We start from the raw sequence: 27557 nt of genomic DNA on the forward strand, positions 1-27557 counted from the left end.
GAATGCAGAGAGCCAAGTAATAGAATATAAATTTGGAAAGAGAGGTCAGAGTAAATACTGTTCTTCTTTTCAGCTTGCAATATGTACATTAAAAGTGTTTGGTACAGGGACTTTCCTGGCGGTCCAGTGGTTAAGACTCCATGCTTCCAGTGCAGGGGGCAAGAGTTAGATCCCTGGCCAGGGAACTAAGATCCCACATGTCTCATAGCACAGCCAGAAAAAAAAGTGTGGGTACGAACTCCTGAGACTGGATTTGATTTTAAGGACTTCTTCCATACACTTTTTATTACAAAGAGTACTCATTCAATGCTTGTGATAGTGAGCTATGCCATATAATTGTACATTAAATGCTCCAAATGTTTTATTAATTGTGCACTTAAAATGATCATAGCTAAATTAAAACCTCATTTATATTCTTCAAATGAGAACTACATTGGCTGAGTAGCATCTGTGATCTTTTTCTCTTTGAATGTAATGAATATAGAAGAACTTTAGAATCTAAAAATGTGACAAAGTGAGAGAGTGGCATGGACATATATACACTACCAAACATAAAATAGATAGCTAGTAGGAAGCAGCCGCATAGCACAGGGAGATCAGCTTGGTGCTTTGTGACCACCTAGAGGGGTGGGATAGGGAGGGTGGGAGGGAGGGAGACGCAAGAGGGAAGAGGTATGGGAACATATGTATATGTATAACTGATTCACTTTGTTATAAAGCAGAAACTAACACACCATTGTAAAGCAATTATACTCCAATAAAGATGTTAAATAAATAAATAAATAAAATAAAAAATAAATAAATTAAAAAAATAAAAATGAACCTTAGAGGTGTGAGTCTCTTCTAACCAACCCTTCTCCTGAGATGCTGAATGAGCACCAGTATTAAACAACTTAAGTTTAACTTCCTCTCTGTGCCCCTTCTTTCAATAGAATTATTAATTAGTATTGAGATAACCCAATGCAAGTTCAGCTTTTAAAGCCAAATGTGATATAGAAGATTACACATACCCAATTGCTTGTTTTATCTGGGAAATGAAAACGCACAGGTTGTGACTCATCCAAAGTGACCCAGCAAGTTACCCTAGCAAATTTTCAGAGTTAAAGATGAAACAGATAATATTCAGTACAAGAGAGAAAATTTAATATATTTACCAAAAAATTTTTTTCTTTCTACTTCTCTTGTCAAAGATCATTTACTAAATTAAGACCTCGACTTATTTAAAATAATTAAGATAAATATGTTTGAGACTGTTTTCCTCACTTACTTTTCTTTGTCCACACTGACCTCTTTGTTAATCCTCAAAGATGCCAAGATGTGGGGCATGGTATCTATTTCATATATACATATATATTTTGTATACATATGAAAAAAATTATATGATAAATCCCACAGGTTTAACATCTCAATTCTGGAGTCCCAGAAGAGAGAGCAGAGAAAATGAATAGGAGGAGAAAAAAATCAGGTAAAAAATTATCAAACTTTCAAGAACAAGAATGAAGCTAGAAGATAATGGACACTTGTCTTTCAACCTAGACTTCTATATCCAGACAAGCTATCAATCAAGCAATAGGGTAAAATAAAAACATATCTAGACTTGCAAGGTCTCAAAAAATTCTCGTCACATGCATCTTCTTTCTTCCCCTTTAATTTTTTTTAATTGAGGTAAAATTGGTATTAACATAAGTTTCAAGAGCACAACATTATAACTCAACATCTATATACACTACAAAGTGATCACCACCAAAGGTCTAGTTACCATACATCACCATATAATTGACTTGCTTCACCCATTTCACCCACCCCTCAACCCTCTGTCCCTCTGATAACCACCAATCTGGGGTTACCAATCACATGTCACCATACCACATGCACCAATCACATGCACCCTTTTTCAGGAGGGTACAGGAGGAAGTGTTGCACCAAAAATGAAAGAGTAAACCAAGAAAGAGGAAAACAGAGGACCTAGGAAACAGGTGAGAGGTAATGGAAATGCCAGTCATCCCACTGCTGCCCTCTTGGCTCATGCCTAGGATGTGCCCTTGCTTCATCCCTTAGTCCTGACACAAAGAACTGCCTCTTAATTTTTACCTTTGTCTTTCCCCTTTCAACTTTAATTCAGATACTCTGGCTACATTACCATGGCCATCACAGGTAAATAAGTAAATCTTTTATTTGAGCTATCTGACCTGCAGCACCTTATGCTGTGCCCAATTCCTCATGAGGACCTCTGTTTAAGTTACTTCACCCCAGTGACCAAGTCCCAGACAAGCCCCATGGGACTTGAATCATATAACCATGAAAGGCTTTTCAGCAAATTGTGTATTAGCACCTTTTCAGAAGGATTGTGCTGTCCTTCAAAAGCCAAGCCCTCGCTACATGTTTTTGAATGTTGCCAAAATTAGGGATTCTTCCTAGGTCAGGTTTCATTTCACTTCTTTTCATTATAATGAGAAAGTAATTTCAGGACCGCAAGAGACAAACACAGATTGATGGAATCTTACCTGCCTGAGCAGTACAGGAACCCTAGCAGTCATGGCTCACTTAGCCTTCAGGTGGCAAGAGGGCTTCTCCCCACCCCACAGCCAGGGGTCATGGGCATGATCACAAGTACATCAAACGGACAGGTGTACTCTGAGTCCTGGGTGACATCCAGGCACAACTCTCCTTCCCCAGGCCCACAAGACTGTACCCTCTAGTCACACACTTTACCTCATTTGTGATAAGTTTAATGGACACATCCAATTCCCAACATTTTTGCCTCCTCAGCACTAAGTAGTGGATACCTTGCGAGTATCTGATAGAAAACAGCTAGCAAGCATGTTATCTGGACAAAAATTGTCCAAGAATTTGCACATATTGTATGACTCCCCCTTCGTGCAGTACGTATACTAACTACGCCCTTTGGGGAGGAGACACCCATCTCAGTGTGACTTCCTTAAGAATAATCAACATTGGCACCATTTGCTAATCCCATTTGTTTCCCAAGAGAAGGGAAAGATTATTAATTAACAAATCCTATTCGTTTCCCAAGAGAAGGGAAAGGCATGGGTCAAGGGTCATGAGACCCATAAAGCAGGTTGCATATGAAGGCTCTGCCCCCAGAGCACAGTCTCCAATGCCTGCCATGCCTGCACAGTAGCATGCAGAGGACATAGTCCAATTTCCAGAATTGCTTATGCAGTTTTAAAACTTTGTAAATACAGAGATACCAAGGATTTTAGGCAAATGGATTAAAAGGGTGTTATTTCTGGTGTCTTGCCTAACCAAGCAAATGCAAAGCCAGGTTATGTTGTATTTGCAGCAAGGCAGCCCCTTCTGAATGTACAGCAGTCTAAGAGATGTAAAACCTCCTACCTCCCCCTGGCCCCACTGACAGCTTTTCTCATTTTCTTTGCATTACTGCTTTCTGATCCATAAAGGAGAAGATAGAAAAAAATCACATAAATTAATATATCATGCGGTTATGCTGTTAACAAAAAAGATGAGTTGTAATACAGTGTGAGATATGCTAAATTAGGAGTATGAAGTGCCCCTGGAAAACAGATGAAGCAACCTGTCAGCCTGCCCAGGGTGTGGGACAAGGTGGAGTGGGAGAGGGCCAGTCAAGGAAGCCTTCCAACATTAGGTTTGGAACTTGAAGGATGAGTCAAAGTTTGCCGTGCAAATAAAAGAAGGAAGGTCATTCCCACCAGAGGAATAAATAATGCCAATACCACTGCCTTTGCTGACAAGGCTGTTGACACTGCCTCCTTTGCCAGTCTCTTCTTGCAATAGAAGATACCCATGTTCTCCTTTGCTGGCTTTGGAGAAAGGCAAAAAAAGCAGGGGGGAAAAAAAGTACTCACCAGGGCACACACCTTTCTAGATCAATTCTCATTTCCCATAACTGACAACAAAGTCAATACCTCTTCGTTTTCATCCTTGGAGTTAAACTCCACCCTCTTCCCAGGGCAGGAGTGGTCTAAGAAGAGCAACCCAAATGCTTATTCCAGAGTTTTGGACAGCCCCTTCCTCTCATTCCCGTTCTTGAGCTGCTCATGATGGGATCCTCATTGAGCCAATAGCATCAGGACCTCTGTTCCACAGCTGTTCTTCCAACAAGAACTTACATGCCACACACTTCACCCCAACAATGGCTCCACTTGCCAGCAGGAAGAAAACCTCTTTTCCTGCCACAATCTGCCTTGGTCCTCCCTCCCTGTCTCCAAGGCACCTGAGATCTTCATGCCTGGCTCTCGTTGGTCCAGACAGTTCTAGAGCACTAGATTGTATTAAAATGTTCACATACAAATAATAATGATGATGATTTCTTTTAAAAGCAAAAGAACGAAATGCTGAATTTTCTTGAAATTCCTCTTAGTTATCCTGACAATTTCTCCTATTTAGACACAGTAAGATCATCATTCTGCACCAGTGATCACTATCGAGAAGTCAGGAAAAAAACAAACTCTCAAAATCAAAACAACTTCAAACGATAAGTTTCAGGTATTAAATGTAGTGCTTTTTACAAGGAGTTCTGTTGCAAAATACACTTTGGTTGCAGCTTTAAAGAGATTCAGTCTGGGAAGCAGAACCACTATGAGTGATACGGAAGAAGGAATTTATAATAGGAATTAGTACTTACACGATTGTGGGAAGAGCTGGGAAGATAAAGATCCAAAAAATGTAGTTGAAGGAGCAGAAAAAATGTCACGAACGTGTCAGAGCTTGCAGGGAGCCAGTACGTCCTGCTCTTGGGACGAGACCACGAAGGCTATGGAAGGTTGCTGGCCCTTCATAGCTGCCACCTCTCTGAGTTGTCAGCCAAGCGTCCGGTGGAGGCCTGAGGTCACTTTTGATGGGCAAGGCCAGCATCAGGAAGGCGGGAAGAGCAAGAACAAACTGGCACCCAGCAGCACCCCTGGGTCTGACGATAACCTTCAGAATATAATGACCGCTGCTTCTCTTCCACGTCCCAGAACTCACACAGTTTTTACCTTTAGGCCAACTCCAATCTGGAATTACATGGAGGAGAGTCTGAGAAACGTAGTTACCAGAATAACCAAGTAGACAATAGAACAATCTGGCACATTGGTATTTTGACTTAACTACCAGACCTCCAACAACTCATTGTGCAGGGACATACAAACACTCAAACTCAACAAGTCCAAAATGAAAGTGTCATCGTGTCCCAGATTTTCATTAAATAACAAAAAATAAACAAATAAAAAGCAACCTTTCTGAATATCGCTCAATTTCTATTATTTCTACGTGGTCCTGTGTGTCCCACACCCAAGGCATCTATCAAACCTTCCTCTCTGTCCTGCACCCAAGAGTCTCTGCCTTACATCAAACTTACATCATTGCTCCCCTGCATTAAAGAAATAGTTTTCCCTCTTGCCACCCTGCCTTCAACTCACCCTGCTCCAAACCCTAAATTAAGCCAGAGTGGCCTGTCTAAAACGTAAAATTCTAATTATTTTACTTAAAATATTTTAGTGGCTCCTTATCACCTACCATACAGATTTTCTTTCTTGGTGTGGTATATAAGATGCCTCATATTCTGATCCTCACCTATTTATTTAGCCTCGTTTCCTGCCCTTGTCCCAAACACACTGTGCTCCCAACTATTCTGAACTACTTGCAGAATGCTGAATATATAATTATTTTAAGCCTGTGTGCCTGCTCCCTCTGCTAAGGATTCACTTCCTCACCTCCATCACCCTGTAAATACAGTCACCTGGCAAACTCCTGCTCATCCTTTCACATGTGGCTCAAATGTGGCCTCCCTTGCAGCGTCTTCCATGTTTCCTCACCTCCCCCTGATCTCCACAGTTAGTCCATAACACTCTCCTAACAGTATTTAGCACTTGCCACATTGTATCAGGTCTGCTAATTTACATGCCGGTTTTCTGTGCTAGACTATGAGCCCCTCAGTGTTAAGGACCACATCTCATTCATCTTTGTAGCCCCAGACACTAACACTTCCCTGGCACATGGCAGGGGCTCAATAAACATTTGGTTAGAAATTTAGTTGATGGATTACAAAACCTGACATGTTTAAATATTTTATTCCATATTTATAACTTCTTGCATACAAATTTTGATTCCCATAAAATACAGGTTTATATTTATAAAGAACTAATTAATTTGTAAGTAATCCAGTATATGTGGATGGCGAAATATTGAAATTCAGTCTAAATCTTGAAACAGCCCTAAATCATATGACCTCACTGACCAGATTAATAAGATCTCAATTTCTAAATCTCAATTTCACTGGTGCTGTTTAAACAGCCTCTTGACCTGCCATCGGAATATAGAACAACAAAGGAAACATCTGGTTTTTCTTAACTTTGGGGTGACAAATCCATTTGTTAACAGTAGCAATGGGAGAGCCAACAGTACTTGATAACAGCTCTAACATGGGGAGCTTGGGCCAAAACAGATGGCCCAGACACTTCAGGGAAAGCTTTAAAAGATGTCTTTTCTAATTCAGGTTACACACTCCTTGAAAGTTCCTTCAACACAAGCAGAATGTTTGCAGATGATTTTATTAGTTCTGACTGTTCTGTCTAGAGGTTAGCTTGCAATTGCCTTTTGGGGGCAGTTTGGTTGGATTTTGTTTTTCAAAGTAAGTAAAGGCATGAATGTTTATAATAGACCAAAAAACTGCAAGGTTGAAGCAGTTTGCATCACCACTGACTTTCTGAACATGACCTCTGACTGGTCACCATTTGTCTGTGCTCTCATTTTTTTAATTCTTTGTTGGCAAACCAAGGTTAATCCAGAGTTAGTGCCTTTCCTTCCACGTACATACACTAATAGTAATTATGCTTAGACTCTGAGGTTGTTAAACAAAAGGTAAAAATCTGGCCAGTGCAAAAGTGTTGGAACCATCTTTGTTATAAATCAGAATACATTAGTTATGTGTAATAGTTACAGTGACTCTAATTAAACCTTTCAAACATTCTATCATTTTTCAATGTCACTAAAACCTAGATATTCCTGCTTAAACTGTTAAATATTGTAGCCTTTTCTAAATCACCAAAGTTACTTTTGGATTCACTAAATATATTATCCTTGAGTCATTAAATCAGTCAGTCATTGGAATAGAAAAAAGAATTTTATCATATTTGAACAAGGCAGTAGTTAATAAGAACCACACACTGGAGTACTTTCTTTCTAATATAATGTCCCCTTATATATAATACAATTAGTAAATTGTTTGCTATATTTGCTCCAAACTTACTGGTTTCAGTAAAATTTTAGTTGATACTTAATTTTTTTAAGTCATTTTCATCAGACTTTGGAACTGTTTTTATAGCTGAAGAAACTGATCCACAAGGGTTAAGCGCCAAAGCCCTCATCAAGTTAATGGTAAAGCCTAGAATTGCAGTAATTACACAAACACACATACACATTTGTAAAGGGCTATTCATAAAGAAAAGTTGATCAATGAAGGAAACACTTTTTTTAGTGCATTATTTCACAAGATGGGTTAATCCATTTGTATTAGTGCCAAACCATTTAGATTAACAGATGAAATGGATAAGATAGTTGGGAAATAATGCTGTACTACGCTGTATAAAAATAAAAGATTTTTTTCCTGTTATCTTTCCCAAAATGCTTTTACCAATTTACCACAAGGTAAAAAACAGAAAAGAAGAGGAGAGGAGAGGAGAAGAAAGGTGAGGAGAGAAAAAGAGAAAGAAAAAAAAAATTAATACAGTTTCAGGGAGGAAAGTATTGATAGAAAGAATTATGAGGGCAGACTTCTGGGACTTTCTGCAAGTTTTGGTCTTTATTTCTCATCTTCTGAAAAGACAAGAGACTCTCCAAAGACCCTCTCTTAGGACTCCTGGCTCTCTGTCATCTGGTGCTTCCCTTTCTCTCTCACATTCCCCAGGTCCCCAAAGGAGAGCTCAGGAGTTGTGAAAACAGAGACATTGGAGAGAGGGTATTCCTGTTCCTTTTCACAGTGGGAGGTCTTGGCCCTATGCACCCATAGTCCACCACGTAGGCCATCCAGACTGCCTAGGACCCATGATCCAACCTGTGTAGTGTTTTATAGACCAACAATGCAGGTGGTGTCAGCACCTTTATTCTGCATGGCAACATCCAGTCCCCAAGGGTCAAGAAGAGGGGTGGCCGTGTCTTAGGTTGTGGCTGACTTTGTGGATGGAAAAGAAGGGAAAATTAAAGGAAGCCTTAAGTTATCCTGCCCCACGTTAAGAACTGCATCATTCACCATAGGACCATGGACAGTTTATAATGGCTGCAAGGGGAAGTGCAGAGTTCTAGAAAGAGACAGACTTAGGCCTGTTGTGTGACCCTGGATAAGTTACATGATCTCTCTGAGCTTCATTTCCCTGGACATAAACTGGGAAGGATAACACCCATGCTGGAGTTTTTTGTTATGAGGACCTAAGTAGAACTCAAAGACATGACTGATACATAGAAGACATTTAATAAATGAGAGCGAAGTATGTTATACCTTTGCCTGATTTGGGGAAAGAGGCAATAAGCCAGATGTGAAAATGAACCAAATCACTAACAAAATTGCAGCACCCTGTTGGAGATGGTAATTTATTTTCAATTTCTCTGCCTCCAGTCTCCTAGACCTTCCGATTAAAATCATGATACTTGTAACTTCAAGAGCCTAGCAGTCTTGTACTTGTCCTCAATATTGAATATGCTTACTTATATTTTTAGATAACTTAACATTGCATGTTTTATTTTTAGAGAGCCCAGCCACAAACAAATGACCAATATAAATCAACATAAAAGCAGCTCATACTGAAAGTGCCCTCTTCTAACCCTTTGTAGCTGGTATATCCATTCTTTAAGGCAAGGTTTCCCAAAATACGTTACCTATTGAACTAATTTTATAGAAAATTGCTACTGAAGATGTTAAGAGGAAAAAAAGCATGTTTTGGGGGTTTTTTTGTTCTGTTGTTGTTTTTCCATGTGAATTTCCAGAATCTTCAATATTCTAACTTGCATGATGTATCTCTAAAAAGGTAAGAGGAGTCCTATATCCCCAAACTGTATTTGCCAACAGAGGTGACCTGAGGAACTATCACCTGAACTCTTCTTGTCATTTTGGAGACACATTTTCCATAAGCACAGTAATAGGGGCATTGGGGCCGGGGAAGGGAGGAGAGCAAAGAGAATCCAAGAATAAATAAGAGAGGGGACACAAATCCTAATGCCTAAGAAAGTGACCTCAAGATCAGAGGTAGGCTGGATGCATTACAAGAGAAGATGGGAGAACAATGGCAAACCACTGGGAAGACGACAGCAAACTGCAGAACATATCCTCTGTCTACACAACTCAAACTTTTAAAAAGCATTCTATGGGCCTGTGCATGTCTGTGGGCCCTGCCTTCCACAGGTTGCCAGCAAGAAGCCGCTGTTCTAAGAAGGTTGCTTTCATTTTTGTTTCAAAAACAGTGCCATGTGAATGAACTTAAAGAGTGCCATCAAAGATCCGAATTGGTATCTGTTGAAGGAAGAGCAGAAAGGATGTGGCATGTTTAGAGCAGATTTAGAGCAGCTGTTCCTCTCCCTCTTGACCATGGCTACCATTAGGCCTACCTCAGGGTTAAGAGATGGGATCCTCTTTATAGTTTAGCACTATGTGTTATTCACAAATACATGGAAAATAATAACTCATGCCTTTGAGCACTTATATTTTACCAGACACTATTTCATGCGCTTCACTTATAGCTTCTCATTTCATCCTCACAATAACACTATTATTTTCCCCATTTTGCAGATATGGCACAGAGACTTTAAGCCACTGACCTACAGTTACATAGCTAGCAAGCAGCAGAACTGGGATTGAAATCCAGGCTGTCTCGTTCTAAAACCCACACTCTTAACTACTGTGCTAGACTTAGTCTTGGAGATGTCTTGCTTCCCATTTGAGAGGTACATCAGCTTTGAAGGCTGCTGGCCCCAGGTGACAGAAACCCTGCCTAACAGTGTCTGGAATGAGTATTTTTTCCACAAAACAAGAAATCTGGAAGCAGGTGTCTACTGGCATTGGTGCTACAGCTCAGCAGTGTCAGAGCCAACTTCTCTCCTCATGGTCACAAGCTAGCTAGCTCTCTGCCGGATATTATACATAAAATCAAGAAAGCAAGAAGTGGGAAGGAGTGGCACAAGTTTATTACATCCCTTTAATCAGAAAACAGACTTCAGCTTAATCTCACTGCCAGAGTGCCATTACATGGCCATGTTTGACTGCAAAGGAGTCTGGGAAAGCAAGTATTTCTCCTTTCCAGCCCTAAGAGTGGAGGGAAGCAAGGGAATATCTAGTTAGGAACAGGTGCTGGCCTAGCTAGCCAAGAGCGTCAGCCACAAGGGTTTGGTTTCTTTCAGAAAATACCAACAGAACTTCATCATACAGCATGTCACCCATGCCATGGACCCAAGGAAAGTTAAACAGCAACAATTAGAGTTTGCCACAAAACCGAAATGGAATTGTAGAATTCCTATTGCTTTTTTAAAGTATCTGCTTCTATCCAAAACCAAACATGTGAAATTATACTTCTAACCCTTTCCCTGAAAGGGAAACCTATCTAGTAGTGTGTAAAAACTATTTGATTTTCACACACTCAGATACTTTTTAGTTACGTTATTCTTAGTTACGTTATTTTTATTAAATGTTTTCTCCTTATTTATGGTTAATAAATCAAAAAGACAATTTTTAATCCAGTTTCAAAACTGAATTGAAATTTGTCAGTAACTAGAAAGTAGGAAACTTCAGGGCTGAAAATACAGAATAGGTTATGTGGATTTATAAGCTATTTTATTTTCCAGTTTGCATTGGCTTTGCTGGGTCTACCACTTTAATTGTAATTTTTTTCTTTTATATTTTTATCTTAGCACACAAACTCAGAAAACCTGTTACAGCAACTACATAATGCAATCTAAAAATCCAGTTAACATATTGCTATGGAAACCAGGAAACAGAAAAAATAGAAACAACACTCTAATTCATTTGGACAGCTATGGCTAGGTGTGTGTGTGTGTGTGTGTGTGTGTGTGTGTTTGTGTGTGTGTGTGTGTGTGTGTCTAAATTCATTAGTTTATTCACCTTTTATTTAAAGTTGGTCCTGAACCCAAATATATAACGGATCTGTCCATAAAATAGGACCAGTGCCCTTCAACCAGTAAATTTGCATTTTAATGTGAAGTAGTCCTTGTTAAATTGTGTCAGGTGATATGAGGAAGTCTTCAGTAGGACTGGGTTGTTTATGCAAACTTGCTAGCCTGTAGCCTCTTGGCACAGTGTGAAGAACACCTGGCTGGGATTTGATAGCTGGGTTCTAATCACTCCTCTTTTACTAACCAGTTGTGTGACCCTCTTAGGAACTCTTAGGCACTCAGTTTCCTCATCTAGAAATGGATCCATGCAGGGCTCTAGTATTATGTAACGAGAACTTTCTTTTTCCACAAAACTGGGGACTTATGAGGTAATCACTTTTGAGGGTTGATAGTGCTCTGTGTAGTTCATGGCAGATAAGAAGCTCTCAGGAAAACGGTAACTATCCTAACTATACTTTCTGTTTTTCATTCTGTGGTCATTCCCGAATCCACATAGTAAATGTTGTTTCGCCCCTTGACTCTCACTAACAGCCGCCATTATCTGACCAGCCCTTGAGAGAGTAGGAAAGGAGAGCTGCTAAGTCCTCACAGGAGAAGCTGTTCCTCTGAGCTTGTTACCTGCGTTTTATTTCCTCTTGAAGGTTAATGCCAATTTTTATATTCAGACACGTGAGATATTAAAAGCTACCCTAACGCACATCAATCCACCAAACCCCCAACCTTTTTTAATATCATAAGATTTCAACATTCAAGAATTAAACTTTTGCGCAGCTGTGCTTCCTCACTGCTGTTTGTTATTTAATCAGCCTGTTTCCTGCTATGAACGGGGGAGGGGGGGGAGAAAGTTAAAACAGCAAGTTTCCTCAGGGTTAAACTCCTGTGTTGTTTCTCCTTCCAGAAATCTCAGTTATTACAGTCGGGGATAATCGCTGCATAATTAAATCATTGGGACAATTCGTCCATCCACTCCTACCTCCATCCCTGACAATGAATTCCTTGTTTGTGTGGCGGCCAAATCTCCGCGTCCCCGCGTCAGCGCCCGGCTGCTAGCCGAGACGAGACGCGGGAGAGGGTCCTCACAGCAGAGCCTCGCGCTTTTCGCGCCGGCAGCGCGCCGGGGGGAGGAGGGGCGCCGTGTGCGCGCCTAGTACTCTCGGTGCGCCAGGGCCGCTGGCTGCACGGGCACCAGGAGGGGGAGACTCGGTCCCGCTTATCTCCCGCTGTGCTAAGTTCAAACTGCCCGAGCTGGTGGGGAGGAGAGTGCGCGCGGCCAGGGCGAGAAAACTTCTACTCCACCTAGAAAGTTTCACCTTGTGGGCGGGGGAGGGGCGGAGGAAACGAGACCCCCGCGGGGCCCGGCGCGGCGCGCGGGCGGCAGGAAGGGCGGGGGCCGATTTCCCCCTCAGGGTGTTGTTGCCAGTCCCCACCTCAGCGGTCCTTGGACCCGTGGACGAGGTGGACGGACAGCGCACGAGACAGACGGACACGTGCAGGGGCGGGCGGACGAGAGCACGAGTCGGGTCTCCTGGCCGTTCCTCCCGGCTGGACGCGCCCGGGCCGCCGCGGGCCGCGCGCGCCGATGCCCGGCTGAGTCACGGCCCGGGCAGCGCGCGGGTGGGAAGGGGCGGAGGGAACGCGGGTGGGAAGGGGCGGAGGGAGCACGGCCGGCGGGAGGACGGGGCGTTCGGCTGGGCCCGGCCACAGGTGACCCGGAGGCTCTCGCCGCCCCCGGCGCCCACAGCGCTTTGTGACCAGATGCGAAGCCCAGCGGAGGGCGCGAGCCAGATGCGGGGCGACAGCTGACTTGCTGAGAAGAGGCAGGGAGGCGCGGAGCGCGCGGGTGGTCCTTACGCGGTTGATCCCTACGCGGTTGATCCCTGCCGGGTTGACGTCTCCTCCGCCGGCTCCTGGGCGCCGCAAGGTAAAAACTACAGCCCCTTTCGTATCCTGCACCCCGTCTTTCGCCCCTGCCCTTCTGCTCTTTGTTCCCCTAAGAGACCTGACTGCTGTTCCAGAGGGCAAGACCCGGGAGGTGGGCGAGAGTTTAGGGGCTTCAGAAACTAAAGAGCTGTGGCCCCAGGGGCGAGGTCGAAACTAGAATGGGGCTTTTCGTTTTAGGGGGTTGCTTCTGACAGCCACCTGTGTGACTCAGGAGAGGGGCGCAGGGGTGGGCGATGGTGTATGACTGTTATGGCCCAGCAAGTTTCAAGGCTGTGATCTGACTCAAAAGTGATCCGGTCACCCTGACGGAGGGTGATGTGGCCAGCAAGCTTCGAGCCAGCAGTTTCCTTGTTCCCATCCTTGCTTTATATCTGTATTACGTGGGGCCCCTTCCAAGGGGCAGGTGTTTCTGTGAGGGTCTGAATTCTTAATTTCTGGCAAATACACAGGGCTTGTTGTGACCTATCGTTTTCAATCTTACCTTATCTCTCTGCTGGGGCTCTGTGGAGGACATCTGTCTTATTAGGTGAAATAGATTAGAACCAGAGGTCGGGCAATCTGGCTACGACTGTTACTGACCCAATAATTAAAGCACGAACGAAAGAATTTTCACAGACTATCTACAATGCAGAATTTACTCCAAAGTACTGTTTCTCATTTCATACCTTTTATGTTTTAAAAGAGCCATTTACTAATTTGGCAGTTGGAGAGAGTTCCTGTGGCTCATGCATGAATAGTTCTGCCCAGTGTGTTTTACCTTATCACAGTTTTATGTGTAAAGGAGTCCTGGGGCAGAATGAAATATTGTCAACTCTCTTAGGCAAAATAATCAGGATACTTTAATTGCCAAGTTAAGACGGTCGGTGAATATGAGAGGATTGTAAAAACTGACGTTGGAGAGAATATAGACTATCTGGACCCTCTCCTGAATTTTAAGAACACTGTTCACATTTTGTAGAGTTGGGTGGAGGTTTATTTTGTCATTTCCATCAGGCAGACACATGCACATTGCCATGCAAATGGATTCAGAAAAACATTTTCCTTTACAGCTAAACTATTATAGCTGACTAATGAATTTTTTCTGCATGAAGATGATCTGAAAATGATGTACATCACGTTTCTCTGTGCCTCTAGGACATAAATTGTGCTTTTATGTAAACTGTAAGTGGTGCTTGGATTATTTACAGGTACATAGTTTTTCTTTCTAGCTCCAAGCTTATTGGGCTTTGTTTTAACATGTAAACTTCCATAATGGAACAGAAAGTGAGGTGCTTTGGTTCCAATTGTAGACTGCAAGTCTGTGGTGTATTCAGTGTTCATTCTTTTTGAGTTGCTGAATAATACAAGTAAAATTTATGTCACTCATAAGAAATTTTTGTAGTACCAAAAATGTGGCTGATTGCCTATAAAATTTACTGGTGTTTTAAAAATTCTGTTCAGGTTTCAAACTTAACAGTGCATAAACCTATAGTTATTAACCTAAATATATTTTGATTTTAACATAATGGAATTTATGGCATTTAGAAGATGATCTGCTGACTACTGGTTTTTCAAAGATTGCTTTACTCTTAATACATCACAGTAGAGGTTTACATTAGATGTACTTTCCATGACTTCAGAATTAGTGGTTGAGGTTTATCTGAATGATAAAGATGTATAAGATTAACCATAGCCAGTTAGTATGAAAGTTTGGAACTAATATTTTCATGACTTTTAAACCTATGATAAAAGAAAAATGACACTTTTCTAAGCAGCAGAAAAACCCTTATCTTATAAATCCCTTTTAAGACTATGACCCACTATAATCTTGAAATTCTTTAAAATTTGTTCCAAGGAGAATTAGACTAAGAAATACATTTCAAAAATCAATTTCCTTAGCTGTTGGTTAAAAAAGAAAATAAATAGTCCAAAATAGCATTAGTCTGATTTTCCTTTTGCACGTCTATATGATAGCCTCAAATAAACTTTTTCTCAAATGTGGTCATCTCAAAACAAAGTGAATAATTCAGAAGGGCTAACATTCTCTCAGGACACACACCTTTCTCTAAGTGGCTGCACTAGTGCCTATAGTGACACACCCATGTTGAGTAACAGTTCCCTACAAATTCAGAGCACCTCCCATCTCTCTGCCCCCTTCCCCCTCATCTCTTCCCCTTGGTTTGGTCAGAGCTGCTTCCAAGCTTTCTGTGCCCCCATTTCTTCCCTCTAATTTCATGTTTTCTTCACTGTCATTAGTCTCACCAGAATCATCTACGCTTTCCTTTCCCATCATCCCCAATATTTTTCTTGAGCTGCTATGTTTGTTCATGGGATACTGAATTTCCTAATTGTGCTACCTTAAGGGGAGAAAATATGCAGAAACTCAAGTGCCAGGGAGTTTACCTCACTGGTGTATGTTGAAACTGGTGTCTTTGACTCTGAGCCCTCAGGGCAGAGTTTCTTCATGGGCTTTGCTCAGTGCAAAACAAATAGTCACCTCTTAGTAATAAATGATAGATATACTAACTAATGTCAATTCAGGATCACTTTGATTCCCTGTTCTTAACAGAGTTGCTGCCAGGCCCACATTTGCTTCAGCAAAAATAGCTAAGAACTGTAGGTTAAACATCATATGTGTCTGGTACTAGAGGAACATTTTTAGAAAGGAAGAAGCGAAATATCTGCCTTTGAAGAATTAGATATTCAGAAAAATAAATCTCGTGCAAAATGGAATCAAGGTCCGTAATTGTTACAAAAGAGTGACAGCCTTGGACACCATCCCACTTGCTATTAAATAATAGAAATTTTTTTTAAATCAAAAGATTGGAACTTAACTCTTAAAATTTTGAAGCTGCTTCTGAGTATATCATCTTTCTGATACTGCAACAACCTTACAGAATAGGCAAGGCTGGTTTCACTATCTTAACCTCCCCATGTTATAGACAGGGAACCTGTGCATGAGCCTAGCCCCCATGCTGTCTCAACAGCACCACAGCCTCTGCCCAGCCATCAAGGAAGTTTAACTCTTTGAAGCATTTTGCACTGAGGCGTACATTGGGATCCTTAGGTTAGTGATAAATGATGACTGTAACATTTCTAGTCTCCGGAGTTTTTCTCACCTTCTGTTTCTCCAGTTCTCTTTTTCTCCCTTTCTCTTTTTGTAGTAAAGCATACCAAGAAAAAGCTCCATTCATATGTGTGGGGCATTCTCCTATTATCAGATTAAGAGCTGTGAGTAATTTTGTAATCTACCCTTCTATCAGAAAGCGCATTCTCAGATATCTCTTCAGCTGTGTTTAACAGTTTAGTATATTCCCCTTGGGATTTGTTTCAATAAAAACATCCAGTAAAATCTGACTACTTTGCTTTTCAAGGGACAAAATGAAGAATGTGTTTTTATAAGCTGTAAAATATAATTGAGAGAAAAATCACTCGTGTGGCATTTGTAACAGGAGGTGTGAGTACAGTGAAATTAAAAAAAAAAAATGAACTGGCTAATTGCATACCCAAGTATACATGTTTCTCCTGTGATTGTATAAATTTGTGCAAGTATACAGGTTACTCCTGTTGTTTTAAATTTCTATGATAAATTATGTAGCTATAGGGCAAATAGAAATTATATAAAAGTTTATGAGCCATATAGATTATATAATGGTCCATAGGATTTGAAATGTATTTATTCTAATATAACAAAGGATTATTAGGAAATCTGGCCCAAGCAATTATGAAAAATGGTCAGAGAATCACAGGTTCTAGTGAAAGCCAGGTTCCTGTACTCTAAGAATGTGACTAAGGATTTAGGCATTCAGGGTAATTTGTTATGCACCTACTAGGCGTGATTCTAGACTCTGGCAATGCAGCAGAGAATAAAACAGACAAAAGTCTCTGGCCTTATGATGCTCTCTTCTATAATGAGGAAGGCAAACAGTAAATAAAAGCACGTAAATAAGATGTATGTGAAGTAATGCGAGCTATCAGGAAGCATAAAGTGGAAAGAGGAGTACGGGCTGTCAAGGCTAAGAGGGAATAATGGGCTGGTGACTGAAAAATTCAGTAGTGGGGTCAGAGAAGGCCTTAATTCAAAGGTGGCCTTTGAGCTAGAACCTGAAGGAGATGAAAGAATAAGGCAGAGCTTCTCCTTCGCATTCCTTGGGAGTGTCATTCTCATATTTTATCTCTGGAATTGTGCAATGCACAGCCTGCACAACTGTACGTGGAGTCCCTGGTCTTTTATGGGAAGTACCTGGACAGTGCCTGCCATACTTCATTACAGTCTCTAAGGTGAAGATGAAGGCGAGGCCCACATCCCTTGGTTTGAGGGCAATGAAAGAAAAGAACCATGGAATTTTCTTGCATTTACCTGGTCCCATCCCCACACCCCATCCTTGATCAGGGAAATTACTCCATTCAGACAATTTTCCTTCTTATTTTCTACACAATGACCCTGACCCAGTGGAATTTGTTGAGACTAATACCCATGGCTTTGTCACAGATCGCTTTCATAATATAAATCTGGAGACGGCAAAGGAGACAATTGCTGATGGTTTACAGCTTCTGTCTGCTGTGTACTTCTTTCTTGCCTTCTCTCTCTCTCCTTCCTTTTCCCTTTCCAGTGTTAAACCACTGTGTTGGATTTTCTTCTTCTTTTCTTTCTTCCCCCTATGCCTTGTCTATATCCTGTATGAAGATTTGCAAACAGGTAACCTAAATGAGTAAAACTAACCAAAAACTGGGACCAAAAACCTGCTCAGAAAAAGTCCTACCTAAGGGGGAGCAGCCACTGCTTGGCATCATCAGAGTTGCCGTGAGGCTCAGTGAGTGGCACGGGCCCATGTGGTGGTGTCTTTCAGCTTTTCAGAAGCTAGAAATCTCTCAATTTTAACATGTTGACTCAGCATCTTTAAAATTGTTTGAGCTAGAGAGACAAAATATTTGCAGGCCAGATTTACAGTCTTGGCCACAACTATACCTGCCAAGTGGTCCCCTGTTTCACCCACAGGTGCTGTTTAATTCAGCATCAGGCACAGCCCAAAAGACCCAGGACTGCTTCTGAAAAGTATTTTATCTTGTAGAGTTCTCAGCCTTTTTTCCTCACTGGAAAATTCATCATCTATCGGCACATACTTATTTTCCTAAACCCATCAACCCACATACGTTCTATCAAACTCTGTATATTTCTAAACTATAAGAGTAATGTAGTCATTTCATTCTTAAACTGCAGCAATAATTTCCTGAAATCTAAATTCATCATAACTTTATATGTAGATTTCCTATTTCATTTCCAGGTTCTCATTCAGAATAAACTCTCCGTTTAGAATGCTGGTGCTTTCTCTGTTTTGTTTTGATTTCTAAGAGCTGCCTGGACTTCACCAGTTGTTATTCCTCCACCACTGAAATTCAAAACGTGCACTGTGTTGGTTTTGAGTACCCTTTAAAAGCCATTAGATCAGTGTTGCAGTCTATTTTTCCAAAGGAATAAAAGCTCACAGGTTGTGCACTAACTTGTTTCCTTTAATCCTAAAAACTCGGTGAAATACCCAGGCTAGCGGCCTTCCGGAAAGCCATTGTGTTAGAACGGAAGATCATGTACTGTATTTCTTCCTACTATTTTAAATGCAAATATAATAATATGTCATGAAACAGTGCACATATTAAGATCAGTGGCCTTTTCCTGTTTTCAAATTATCTCTTGTTCTCTGATAGCTGGAAATCTGAACCTAGCACCTAGAATCTCAGGTCCAATTTTAAAGTTGTATGTTAAAAAAAAACATAATTGACTTGGAGGAATTAAAATGTACTCCAGTTGTTTGATAAGACCATGGGTTGTTTCTGGTTTTTAATATTTTATTGAAAGTATCAAGAAGAGCATTCAGAGCTAGAGACCTTTGAAGTAATGTAGTCTTCACAAATGAGAGAGGTGGAGTAAATTTGTTGAGCAGAAGGCAGGTTGTCTCCTTTGAGGCCTAATCATGTGGGAAAGTAAAACCCAGCCAAGTTTTAGGTCCATAAGACAGCTCAAACTATCTTTAAAAATAAATTTTGGCTTTTTGGGGACTAATGTGTGTTTAGACCAACATTTTACCTCTTAAAATTTAAACCTAGGGGTCTTTTAAAGGAAATTTAATCCATGTGTTTTTGATTCACTAAATCCTAAATCATTACCCATAAACTGTATGTCTCTCTAAGCTCTTTGATGTCTAAGAAATCTTTGAAACCATGTAAGGCCCCTTTTGTTCCAGAAAAATAGGAAGTTGGTTTTTGTTAAGGGTTAGTAAACAGCATCTTCAAAAATCTGAGTTAGGTCTAAAATCCTGCAACCATAACAAAATGGATGTTTGAATGAGTACTAATGCATTTTTCTGATGCAATGTGAAAAATGTAAGTACTTTTAAGGACCTTGCTCACTATTGGTATTCCATTGTAATCCTTATTAACCCCAAGGAAATTATTTTGGAACAACTCCTCTTTCTATTATAATATAAAGTCCAAATGTTTATCATTTTATCCTGGCACACAGTAGGTACTCAGTAAATATTTTGTTAAATGTTAAATGAATGACTTCTTCTTCTGCCCAGAACCTTCCAGCTAATGTCAATCTTTTTATTCAGTATCAGTATCCATCTGTCATGTCTTGGAATGAGATCTATTCTGAGTCAGTGACCTGGTTCAACAAATTTTAAAAATAAGCCATCTAACTAAATATATGACATTTATTGAAATTCATTCTGTACCATGACACAACAGCCTTGCAAACAGTGCTGAAAATAGGAAGGAATTTCTAGACTAATTTGATTAAATATTCAGTTGTTACCATATGCTTTCTAAAAATTGATTTTTTTTTTCCCTTTTACTGTTCCTGCCATCCTTCCTCCCACCTTGACATGCTTACTGATTGAAAGCTTTGCACAGAAAAGGGCAGGTCATTTGTATCTATAAGCAAGAGCAGCAAGTTCAAACAGGCTTGGAAAACATAATGATATAATCATAAGTTGCCATAATATAGGAGGGGAGAGAGAGGTACTCAACAATAATAGTGGTGTTGGGTTTTGCTCCAAATTACATAGATGACACATCTTTGAACTCTATTGTGTGGGGGAAAAAAAAACACCTTCTTACTGTAGTTAGATTTCCTGTTTGTGAGTGTGTATTTTGTGGTAACTAGACTTCCCATATAGACTTGAAATAAATATGTAGCTTTAAGTGCAATTGAAATCCACATGATTAGAGTACTGAAGGCTATGGAGACAGCAACTCCTCTCTAAAAGAAAGTAGTATTTAGAAGGCATAGAAGGCATGGTCATTGACATTTTCCTTGATATCATGTTGTGAATTTCTAACAACTCATCACATTTTGTCCCCAGAAAACCTTTCCTGATCAAAAGTGTGTTGTTTCTTTATGACACTGAGGTGCCAGAATTTTTCAATTTTTTATATGTTGGTGGGAACAAAAAGGAAAAGTGTGCTATTATGGTCTTGAAATGGAGGTTTTCTTAGGTGAATCTGAAAGTTTGCTGCTGAATACATATATTATTATTAAAACTTGTTTTGAAATTTAATTGTAGATAGCACTGTATAAGGAGTAACTTATTTATGTAGTTTTCACATGCTTAATTTCAATTTCAGTGGTTGACCAAACCATCAGTAATAATTATATATCCATGTGTTTGTACACATTTACATTTAGAGAATTTTTTAAACTCTAATTAAAAGGTCTCACAACTTGATAAATGAGCAGTCAAATGCCTCTGTACATTTGGAAAATGTACAGAGTATTCCAATGTATTTGTACATTTGGCAAAATGTAATTCAATTTAAGACATTTTTCTGATAACTCTCATGCTACAAATATAGGAAGTAGATAATGAAGGAGAAGACCTGCAGGTTTTGCCAGGGTAATGGGTCAGCAAGGTTAAAGGAATGGAGAGGTGGGTGGATACGCTTAAGGGTCATGGATTTGGGTGCATTGTAAGTCATGAAGAGAGTGTCCCATTAGGAATCAGGCTGCCACCTTCCAAATAGGAAAAAGGCTGGTCAAAACTGAGTGGGGAATCAAGGGAAAGCTCACAGGAAAATGGTAGGCACATGATAAGCAAAGTCGAAGCCTCCTCCAACTCTGTCACAGGTGGTTTGATTCTGGGAGAAACTAGGCTATCATCTACCCATTTCTAAATCAGCCCTCTTAGTCTATCCTACCCTTAGCTACCAGTAAGAATAGCAGGAATATGTAGCAGAAAAAGAGGGACTTCTATTCTGAGTGTCAGAGGCGTGTCCTATGCACTCTTTTAGCTACTCAAAAACACTGTAAATGAAATTCCGTGTTCTCAGAAGGAATCACAGTATTAAAAGAAAAACCCAGGGCTTCCCTGGTGGCGCAGTGGTTGAGAGTCCGCCTGCCGATGCAGGGGACGTGGGTTCGTGCCTCTGTCCGGGAGGATCCCACATGCCGCGGAGCGGCTGGGCCCGTGGGCCGTGGCCGCTGGCCTTGCGCGTCCGGAGCCTGGGCTCCGCAACGGGAGAGGCCACGGCAGTGAGAGGCCCGCGTACCGCAAAAAAAGAAAAACCCAGGTTACAAATGTTTTATACCATTTTCATGACTAAAATTTTCTAGCATATCAGGGCATTATAATCCATTTGCTACTGTTGGGATCAAAAGTTATGGCCCTTAAAACTATATCAATAATTATTTTCCATTGGGATATCATCTGCAGTGTATGTATATTAGCTTTTCTTGGGGATATTATCTTGAGACCATTTCTTTGGGTCTTGATTGTACAGAGTTCACGCTTTAGTGTGCGTAAGAATTGTACTTCTCATGTTCTAAACTTATACAGTAGTCTAAAGAGTTAAGGAAAGCTTATATCAGGGCCTGCCTTCACTTCCTGTCTTTTTGCTACTCTGAGAGTCTTAGGTGAGCAGCTGTCATCTGATTCTGGCCTCACATTCAGGCAGAATCCCTCCAGCTCCTGCTGAAGGGCACACTGTCCAAACTGAGCTCGTGGCCTGACCACTCTCTAGTTAAGATAAAGACAGCAGACAAATAGAATCATTCAGGGCCTGTGTGAAACTTTGGACCTAAAATATTACCCTAGCTGTTTTTTTTTTAACTGAGAGTATAAGTGTACAGTAAAATATTTTAAGTTCTATTGAATTATATAAAGAAGCAATCAAAGCAAAGGTTGTTGACAGAAGAAAGCTTTCTCCTAACAGAAATGAATATGCATTTTGGACTTCTTAAAATTCACTTTCTGTCATGTCAAAATTAAGATACTTCTAAATTTTATTTCAGTCTCACTAACACACATTTGGATTGTTCATTGAAATTTGTACATCAAGGTCCAATGACTTTAAACATTCTTATAGTCTTCAAATAGCTTACCAAAAAGTTGTTCTTTAAATCACCAGAAAAGTGCAGATAAATCCCCAGTTTCATTAATGACAATGAAAGGCGACAGCTCTTGAATCTGTGTCATAACTTGATTAATTGCTTTCCAAATGTTATTAAAGATTCTAAATGAATAACAAGACTTGTATTTAGGATCAAGGCTCCCTCACAATTCCTAAATGGGTTTTCATTTTCAGACTTAGATAATTATTATATCTGATTCATTTCTTTAACATCTTTAGACTGTTGGTCTTATTGAAAAGAGAACAGAGTATCTGTTTCAATATGTTTTTCTTTTCCCTGAAGTTATTCCTTACAGATTTCAATAATAATGGTTTTTAAATAAAAATAATCAAATGCTGGTGTTTCCTCTTAATAAATGTTCATAGATCTGATGAATTAATAAACATTACAAAGAATTCACTACAGAGGTTATGATTATGGGACCATTTAATCCCCAAATCTGCCATGCTGACTGTTTAGATACTCAATGAAAATGAGCATTGTGCATTAGGATAAGTATTATCTCAAGAGAACTTTATTCTTGTTTTGGTCATTGCCCATTTTGGCCAATTCATAGCACCTGCTTCTCTTACCAGCAAATCTGTTTACTTGTCTCTAGTCTCATTTTTACCCTTTCCCACCACAATGATTACAAACTTCCACTATTCCCTCAAGCTCTTGAATCTCATTGGCTCCCCTTCTTCTCAGTGTAGTATCTTCCCTCATAGTTTAGAGAGCAAACAGAAGCCTGAATAGTTTCTGTGTCACCCGTTATTACTTCGTTGCTTCTCTGTCAAATGATGAAATGGTCTTTTCAGCCTATGGTTTTGATCCCATTCTTCCCCACATCTTCCAACACCTTGCTCCATCTATCCCACCTTCCCTGCCAATCCCTCTCATCTTTAAAATCTCCATCGCCTTTTTTCATTCAGCCCTTACTCAACTTGCTGCTTCTAGAAAGAAACACACACCCTGAGAAGATCCTTAATATACAGTTACCTTAAGTATTCACTCCTATTTCTGCCTTATCCTTTAAATAAAGAATTCTTGAAGATCACTATCTCATTTTTTCTACTATCATTCATTCTTTAACTTATTCAACTCAAGCAGTCTTTTCCCCACTCCCAAGAAAATATCCTCACTCTAATCACTGGAAACCTCATTGCCAAATCTGACAGACACTTCTGTTATCCCACTTGACCCCTCTATGAGATTTGACACTATACATCTTGCTTTTCCTTTCTTAAAATTTCTCAAGCTTCTGAAATACCACTCAAACCTTTCCTTCAGCCTTTAGATATAAAGTTTAGATTCTGGTCTTTAGGGTTCCATCTGAATCCCTCCTTTCTCTTACTGAACATGCCCATGGGTGATCTCATTTACCTCCATGACTTCAAATACACTAATGGACCAATGGTTCACCAATTGCTATCTCTAACCCCCTCTTCTCTCTAAACCACTGTGCCCATGTTGTTAGTCACCTTAAAGACACTGCCACTTGAATGACCAACAGACACTCAGTTATTAACTGAACTATTATTTTTGCCCAAAACTCTTCTCTGCCTGCTTTCCTTACTTTTGTTTATTACACCCAAGGTAGACATTTTTTAGCCATCTTTGATTTCTCAGTCTCCTCAATGGTCAGTATTGATGTTGCATCATTGTCACATAAATTTCTAATCTAGTCCTTTCTTTCTGTTATATCCATACTGCCAGAGTTTTTATTCAGGATCATTCTTTCATGTATTAATTCATTCCATTATCTATTCTTCAACAAATTCTTACCAAGTGCCATGTAATGGCAGTATGCCAGGGGCTAAAGATGGAGCTTATAGTCTAGTGGGAAGTATGAATAAGCAAATTACAACACAACATTATAAAGTCTAGATAAGGCAGAGGCAGGTTTGATGTATGAGCACATACATAAACCCTTCCTAGAGGGCAAGAGAAGCATTGGAGAAGGCTTCCTAGAAGAAATGTTCCCTAAGATGAGACTTGAAGAGAGAGTAAGAGTTAACCAGGTGAAGGTGAGGGCAGACGTGTTCCATGAAGAGGGATCTATGTGTTGAAACCCAGAGTGGAAGAACACATGGCTTGCTTCAACAACTCAAAGAAGGACAGGGTGGCTGGAGCCTAGATTTCTAGGGAGGAGATGGCAAGTGGCAAGGCTGGAGAATTAGGCAGAAGCCAAATCATGCATGGCTTTTAAGCTGTGCTAAGGAGTTGAACTGTTTTTAAACATAAAAATAACATAATCAGATTGTCTTTTTAAAAAGATATCTCTGTTACGTTGGGGAATGGATGATCAGGGACAAGAATGGAGAGGGAAGACCAGGTAGGAAGCTGTTGTAATAATCCAGGTAAGAAGTGATGCTGCCCTGGGGATGGATGCAGGTGGACATATTTAAAAGACCTGTAGGTGGGAGTCAAGCATGATGTCTTGGAAATGTGGGAAATGTTCGGCACCGAGATAGGATATGGAATGGGAGAACAAGTTTCATGGGAGTAGACGGAGGTGCCAGACGGTATACCCAACTGCTCCTTCTTGGTCACCCTGCTCTCCCCAGCCTGTTGGCGTCAGTGAGCCCTAGCACGCAGTTCTCCTCTCTTCATTCCCTACACTCCTTTCCTTGGTGGTTTCATCCAGTCTCATGGCTTTCATACCATTGATATGCAGACAACTTCCTAATTTAAACTTCAGGACTCAAATATCCAACTGCAAAGTAAACATCTCCATTTAGATGTCTAAAAAGTATGTCAAACATGAACAAAACTACTGATCTTCACACATCTCTGCCAAACTTGCTCCACCCTCCAGCTCCTTTGTAACTGGCAGAACCATTCTCCCTGTTACAAAAGCCAAAATCCTTGGCATATTCTTGACTCCTTTTTTTCCTCACACACCTCATCTCCAAATCCATCTGCAAATCCTTTTAGCTGCGTTCAAAATATAACCAGAATTCAGCCACCTCTCATCACTTATTCCTTCCTCTTGGCCTAGGCCACTGCCATCATTTACCTACACTATTAACAGCAGCCTCCCAACTCCCAAACAGCCTCACTTCTCCATTTTAGCCCTATCCCAGCCCCCTGCCACCAGCAATCTCCCACACCCACTCAAGGTGATTCCATTCAAATATAATCAATCCGTTGCTCAACACTCTGCAGTGTCTTCATATTTCACTCCGATAAAGGCCAAGGTCTCACAGTGGCCTACAAGGCCCTGCCTGATCCGATTCTTTGTCTTCTCTGATCTCATCTTCTAATCACCAAGGTCCAGGCTTACTGGCCCCATTGCTGTGCTTCAGACACACCAGGCAGAGCTGTATTTAGATGGCTAAGTCCTCTCTTCCTCCAACTCTTCACTTAAAAGGCAACTTCCCAGTTTTTTTTTTTTTTAACTTCTTTATTGGAGTATAATTGCTTTGCAAGGTTGTGTTGGTTTCTGCTTTATAACAAAGTGAATCAGTTTTACATATACATATGTCCCCATGTCTGTTCCCTCTTGCGTCTCCCTCCATCCCACCCTTCATGTCCCACCCCTCTAGGTGGTCACAAAGCACCGAGCTGATCTCCCTGTGATATGCGGCTGCTTCCCACTAGCTATCTATTTTACATTTGGTACTATATATAAGTCCATGCCACTCTCTCACTTTGTCTCAGCTTACCCTTCCCCTCCCTGTATCCTCAAGTCCATTCTCTAGTAGGTCTGTGTCTTTATGCCCGTCTTGCCCCTAGGTTCTTTATGACCTTTTTTTTTTAGATTCCATATATATGTGTTAGCATACGGTATTTGTTTTTCTCTTTCTGACCTACTTCACTCTGTATGACAGACTCTAGGTCCACCCACCTCACTATAAATAACTCAATTTCGTTTCTTTTTATGACTAAGTAATATTTCATTGTATATATCTGCCACATCTTCTTTATCCATTCCTCTGTTGATGGACACTTATGTTGCTTCCATGTCCTGGCTATTGTAAATAGAGCTGCAATGAACATTTTGGTACATGACTCTTTTTGAATTATGGTTTTCTCAGGGTATATACCCAGTAGTGGGATTGCTGGTCGTATGGTAGTTCTATTTTTAGTTTTTTAAGAAACCTCCATACTGTTCTCCATATGGCTGTATCAATTTACATTCCCACCAACAGTGCAAGAGGGTTCCCTTTTCTCCACACCCTCTCCAGCATTTATTGTTTGTAGATTTTTTGATGATGGCCATTCTGACCGGTGAGAGTAGATACCTCGTTGAAGTTTTGATTTGCATTTCTCTAATGATTAATGATGTTGAGCATTCTTTCCTGTGTTTGTTACCAATCTGTATATCTTTGGAGAAATGTCTATTTAGGTCTTCTGCCCATTTTTGGACTGGGTTGTTTGTTGTTTTGATATTGAGCTGCATGAGCTGCTTGTAAATTTTGGAGATTAATCCTTTGTCAGTTGCTTTATTTGCAAATATTTTCTCCCATTCTGAGGCTTGTCTTTTCGTCTTGTTTATGGTTTCCTTTGCTATGCAAAAGCTTTTATATTTCATTAGGTCCCATTTGTTTACTTTGCTTTGTATTTCCATTTCTCTAAGAGGTGGAGCAAAAAGGATCTTGCTGTGATTTATGTCATAGAGTGTTCTGCCTATGTTTTCCTCTAAGAGTTTGATAGTGTCTGCCCTTACATTTAGGTCTCTAATCCATTTTGAGTTTATTTTTGTGTATGGTGTTAGGGAGTGTTCTAATTTCATTCTTTTACATGTAGCTGTCCAGTTTTCCCAGCACCACTTATTGAAGAGGCTGTCTTTTCTCCACTGCAAATTCTTGCCTCCTTTGTCAAGGATGAGATGACCATATGTGCATGTGTTTATCTCTAGGCTTTTTATACTGTTCCCTTGATCTGTATTTCTGTTTTTGTGCCAGTACCATACTCTCTTGATTACTGTAGCTTTGTAGTATAGTCAGAAGTCAGGGAGCCTGATTCCTCCAGCTCCATTTTTCTTTCTCAAGATTGCTTTGGCTATTCGGGGTCTTTTGTGTTTCCATACCAATTGTGAAATTTTTTGTTCTAGTTCTGTGAAAAATGCCAGTGGTAGTTTGATAGGGATTGCATTGAATCTATAGATTGCTTTGGGTAGTATAGTCATTTTCACAATGTTGATTCTTCT

General features: G+C 40.4%; 2 protein-coding genes across 9 annotated transcripts in view; one reads left to right on the plus strand and one right to left on the minus strand.

Moving 5' to 3' along the window:
* Positions 1-12236, minus strand: part of TFEC (transcription factor EC) — a 668004-nt gene extending 655768 nt beyond the window's left edge. For all 7 annotated transcript variants that reach the window (XR_009520665.1, XM_060020780.1, XM_060020779.1 and 4 more), the window contains exons 1-2: positions 12071-12236; positions 4628-4997 (exon numbers count right to left, since the gene is read on the minus strand). The gene's annotated coding sequence lies outside the window, so the exon portion shown is untranslated. The remainder of the gene's footprint in view (positions 1-4627; positions 4998-12070) is intronic.
* Positions 12237-12740: 504 nt separating this feature from the next.
* The window catches only part of MET (MET proto-oncogene, receptor tyrosine kinase), a 127001-nt gene continuing 112184 nt past the window's right edge, over positions 12741-27557 (plus strand). For both annotated transcript variants that reach the window (XM_060020781.1, XM_060020782.1), the window contains exon 1: positions 12741-13018. The gene's annotated coding sequence lies outside the window, so the exon portion shown is untranslated. The remainder of the gene's footprint in view (positions 13019-27557) is intronic.

The sequence above is a fragment of the Delphinus delphis genome, chromosome 9 (assembly GCF_949987515.2).
Source record: "Delphinus delphis chromosome 9, mDelDel1.2, whole genome shotgun sequence".
Taxonomy (NCBI): domain Eukaryota; kingdom Metazoa; phylum Chordata; class Mammalia; order Artiodactyla; family Delphinidae; genus Delphinus; species Delphinus delphis.